We start from the raw sequence: 5,654 nt of genomic DNA, 5'->3' as shown, positions 1-5,654 counted from the left end.
ATTAAAGAAAGAGATCAAAGCACACAAGCAACACTGGCTTCCGTTACCGGTAAGTAGGTTAACACACTTTCATAATCTGTGGGGTTTTTTTTTGTGTTAGTTGTACAGAGAGCATGACATGCACTCAAATTTAGAGCAACACTTCATGAGATCACAGAACTTCAGATGGTGATGCTTAGTGACTACAAAGACTGAGAAAATATCATAAGTGGGTGGAAGACTCGTTAGGTTTCGCAAAAATGAACCCTCCGTGAAGCTTAATCTTGGATCAGAGGCCACAGGTCTGCTGTTAAAACTTGTCTGTGCATCATTTCCTTTGTCTTGTTCCATTTCCACTCATGAGGGGAGGAGCGGGAGGGAGTAAAATCATTTCATTTTCTCCTGCTGAGAGGGATGTTAAAGAGGGGCCAGAGAGTCTGTCTCCTTATCTAATAACCTCGCCACAAGCTTGCCAACATGGGAGCATCCAGGCAATGAGCAGGGAGTGAGTCGCTCAGCCATTTGCAATCCAAGCTCGGCGGTGCGAGACAATTCCACACCGTTATTGCGAGAGTGATGACAAGATCTACACATTTTCCTCCACATCCCCCCAAAAAAGGAGACAATAACTGTTACATTGATACATCTGGAGAATACAGTGAAGCCTACAAACTCGAACACAATCAGCTCCATGATACTGGTTCACATCCCAGTTGTTCTTATTTGAAGACCCCCCCCCCCGCACAAAATAATGTAAAGTCCATTTAACAACAGCGTCATAAAACCTTCACAGAGCAGGAAAAATGACATTTGAACATTTCAAACTGTCATACAAGTACCGGTAAAACAAGAACAGATTCACTCTTGAAAATTAAAGCAAAACTTAAATGTAAAAATTGTTTTTTGGGGGGCGGTCCGGTGGGCCAGTGGTTAGCACGTCAACCTCACAGTGCAGAGGTACGGGGTTCAATTCCAGCTCCTGCCTCCCTGTGTGGAGTTTGCATGTTCTCCCCGAGCCTGCGTGGGTTTTCTCCGGGTACTCCGGTTTCCTCCCACATTCCAAAAACATGCATGGCAGGCTGATTGAATACTCCACATTGTCCCGAGATGTGAGTGTGAGCGCAAATGGTTGTTCGTTTCTGTGTGCCCTGCGATTAGCTGGCACCCGGTTCAGGGTGTCCCCCGCCTACTGCCCGAAGACAGCTGGGATAGGCTCCAGCACCCCCCGCGACCCTTGTGAGGATGAAGCGGATCGGAAAATGAATGAATGAATTAATGTTTTTTGGGGGGTTGGAGGAGGGGATTGACTGAATTGAGGCCTCAAAAATATCCTGATGTTTTGTGAGACTGTGTAACCGTTGATGCGTATTTTTCCAGAACGTAGTCAAATTCCAACTTTAAAGGAGTTCAACTTTTCAAGTTGCAGAGACAAAGCGTATGACTGTGAAGAGACAGTGGTTAGTTCACAAAAGCAGAGTCACAGTTGTCAATTTCGTGATTTGGTCGCGATATTTTTTTGGACTTGCTAGCTTCATTCCCACTAAAAAAGAGAAGACATCAGTAGAATCAAAGGCCAAAGACGAGGTGACCATTTGTAATATTAAAGCTAAACTTGTTTTGTCTGATGTCACAGTCATGAAAAAAAATAAATATTGACCAAAGATTCTGTTTATAATAATATTCTGTTAGTTTGTTTAAAAAGTCATGCTCTGCTCACAGTTAGCTGTCATAAAAAGTTAACACATTTTACCATTAAAATATCTTCTTTCAGATTTGTTCCAACTTGAATTTAGCTCAAAAGCTAAACTGGTAAAGAAAGTCAAACTGGATGAAGAATTGTGTGATGGCTGTTGCTGAACAAGACATGGTAATGTGAACACTGACAGACATTTAACATAGCAAAAGGGTCCTTACACACAGTTTCATGATATGTTTTTCTTCAATGTCGCAAGTAAATTTAAAAAGGTCTTTTTTTTTTTCCAAGACCTCTCTGAGAATTTGGCAGGCTGAGACTTAATGTTGTGCGGTGGGAGAAATTCTTCTTGTGACCTCAGCAACTGGTGAGACAGTGTCCCCTGCTGTCTATAATGTTTCATCTATACTGGACCTCCAGCATCAACAACCAGACCTTGCTCCTTAAAATCCTTCTCATCTATATGCAGGTGGCTGCCTGTCAACAGTTTTACTGGGGCTCCTGTCACAATGTTTTACACTACTGTTGAATGGCGCCTGTGTCTTCAAGCCAAACATCTTGGAGCAATTAGAATTTGGGTGGGGGCTGAGGGGGGATTGGCCTAGAACATTTTTTTTTTTTTTTTTTTGCCAGAAAGGGAGCAATTTATTTAATGAGGTACTAAAAATCCATCTCAAATTTGGGCAACCTGGGCGCTCACTTTCTTATCTTAAAACTTGATTCATGATACCAATTTATTTTTAAAGGTGATTTTAAAATACTCAAGGCAAGCTCCCTGATTGGAGAAAAATGCATCCACGAGTCATGGATAGTTTAAAACCTAATCCAAGTGTTCAATTGAAATGCAGCCATCTTGTCACAAGGCCACCTGTTGTCCAGCAAGAGACCTGGATGCCCACAAAGAGCTTTCTAGTCCTCTGTGGGCCGAGGAGCAGGCCTGGACACAACACAAACTGCTGATGAAGCACCATCTTTGTTGCGAGGTGTGTGCACGTGACATCAAATCATCCCCTGGGGCAGTGCAGGATCTAGGAGAGGCTCAGTGGCTTTTTGTGCGCACAGCCACAGCACCCTGCACACGCGTCCTGGATCATCCTAACATGTCACCACCCATTGTCCAGAGGTCTGGACACCCTACCATGACATTCTTTCACTATGAGATCGTTTGGGAGAAACATTCCCCACTTTCCACAGTCAGGGTTGAATGAACTGAAAAATGCATGCAAATGTGACACACCAAATGCAGTGGAGTACGGCTGAACCTCCAATGTTAAATGGCCCAAAAGTCACCCGGGAGTTGAAGCACAATTTTCATGGAAAAATTTGCCTCAAAAGTCAAAACAAAACTTCAAAGGTTCACCATCATCCTGTGTGGCATCATGCAGGATGTTAGATCACTGTCGGAAGGATTAACTTCACATGCTTTTGCAATTTCTTCACACAAGAAGGACCTGTGTTGGCATGAACGGTAAACCACTGCATCAACAGTGGTTAGCTTCTCATTAAACTCATGTATTCACTTTACATTATACGTGTGGCAACGCTACACAGTTTTCCCCAAAAAGGGTTTGTTGAAGTAATCTGCCTGGATTTTGGTTATGAGATTGGATTCAATTTTGAAAATGGGTTGTTCAAAAGGAAAAGAAGCATTCTGAAATTGTGTAATCATGTATTCTAATCCTTTTCGACCTGTTGTTGAAAACATTTCAGTCGGATCTGGATAACTTTGAAAAAACAGGATTATCCTGATCCCAACATGTAGCGAAATTTAAAATTGGTCACATAAACAATTTGTACCATATTGTGAATATGCTTGCATTTATATTTTGAATTTGAACTACTATATCAATCCATTTCACTTCGCGTGCGACTCTGTGAAAGCCTGCCTCGATAAACTGACGCTCAAATAACGCTCAAATGGGCCGAAATGTAAATCTGTTCTCCAAGGCAACTCCTTCAAAATTGATATGACGCTTCTAACTGCTTCACTTGCTTCACTAGCTTCACTAATAACTCAAATAGCACGAACATGATCCGTGAGAAGACCAGTGTGGTCTGAAGAGCAGTGGGATAGATATTTTACTCATCAATTGTTTTCTTAGTAAATCAATCTGTTATGGAGGATTTTAGAGATATTTCAAGTGTTCATTCCATGTTGTTTGGAGGGGGCGGGAGGGTGATTACCTGAAAATGGTAGTATAGACATTGGTTCTGAGTGTCTTGGCCATTGGGTTCCGATATGGAAGAAAATGTCATCCAAAATGGGTGAGGTACCACATGTCCCCAGAAGGAGGCGGACTCTCTGGTGGTTTGTGTTGCGTATTAGGTTTTGGGTGACTTAACAGAAGTGATTAAGATGAAAACCCATTCACAGTGACAGTTGTTAAGATTAGAGTAATTTTGGATGGAGGGTTCAGCCACCCACACCATTCTGAGGCGGCCAGGCCCCTCACTAGCGTGAGTCTTGCACACCCGACCCCAAGTTCCCAAGCACTACTACCCGTCACATGCAGTTTTTGCTCATCATCATGAATGTATGTTGCTCTTTCCTTTTATTTTTGTGTTTCTTTGGCCGGATTATTTTCATTTAGTTTCATCGCAGTTTCTCCCTGGTTATATGCATATGTTTTTTTTTTTAATGGTTAATGGTTGACATATCACATTTCACAAGCAGACACTTGCCGAATGCAATGAGCTCACACAAACGCTTTGGGCAAAATTTCAAGATGACAAATCATAGCGAACTCCATCACTCGGTGTGTCTTGTGCTCAATCACACTAAACCCTGAAGGGGTTTCTGTAGTCTGCTTCTGTGGTAAATCCACAGTGGCTCGAAAGAATATAATGCGTGTTAATCTTTGAAAACCATTTTGTTAGCCAGAGGCTCATGCTTGCCACCAACCTCCACCCTGGCAGTCCTTCTTCTGTCATTTTCTTTTGGACTGATGTCAGAATTATTGCACGCTACATACCCATGAAGAAAACATTAAACCTCTTCTTGGATCTTTGTGAATAGGGTTCATGAAGTGGTGCCAAACATGGAGACCATGGGTAGCTTCCCCTATTAGTGGTGGACAGGAATGTTCTAAGTCGGGCCAAACCGCCTGACGTAGGTTCACCCTGGTGCAACATCTTTAGGCACTAAGACTTATTTCTAGCAAGGATAAAAACAGCCAAATCCCACGCTATCAAACACCCTTAAAAAGCTCGACTGATACCAATATTTTCCACATGGATGGCCTATCAGAATCCTATTTTCATGAATCGGATATTTGCATAACCTGGAGGGTGCTAAAGCAGAGTTAGATGAATGTGCTGTTCCGTATGACATAGCAGAGGTTTGAAAGCCCAAAAGAAAAGTGTGCAGTCTGATGAATATCATTTGGGGTGCAACAGCACTTCTTCCATTATAGATCCAACTCTGCCTTATTGAACCAGGGCTTTCAGCTATTTACCTGATTCGTGACAGTCGCTTGCAGTTATGTTTTTAAAAAGAATATATACAAATTTATCTTATTTTGCTTTAAAAGAAGAAAGAATTCAGGCAATAAAAAGGTACTTTTACCCCACGATGGGACCAGCTCATTGAAAATAAATAAATAAATCAATAAATGAATGAATGAATGCAAGGCTCCTTCTAATGACATCACCTACATTAACTGCACATTTTTAATCTTTTTTTTCTTTCTTTTCTCGGCCGGGTACATCAAAATATTGCTAATGTGAAAGTGGTCCATGGCCCAAAAAAAGTTGGGCGCTACGTCCCCACGGTCTATCAAATTTGAAAACGGACACACATTTTCATATTATCCTTCAAATAAATTTACAAAAAAAAATGAAAATAAAAACCTCCCTCTGTGTGACATCGTGCAAAACGTGAATGTTCCATGCAAAACATCGATATATAAAATTAAGAATGCATTAAAAAAGCAATTCAGTGGCCATAGTAGGATGTATGAAGAATGCCTAGATTTTAGGAGAC

This window comes from Hippocampus comes, unplaced genomic scaffold (assembly GCF_001891065.2).
Source record: "Hippocampus comes isolate QL1 unplaced genomic scaffold, H_comes_QL1_v1.1 scaffold80, whole genome shotgun sequence".
Lineage (NCBI taxonomy): Eukaryota > Metazoa > Chordata > Actinopteri > Syngnathiformes > Syngnathidae > Hippocampus > Hippocampus comes.
The sequence above is the reverse complement of the archived record's forward strand: the minus strand, read 5'-3'. Positions refer to the sequence as shown.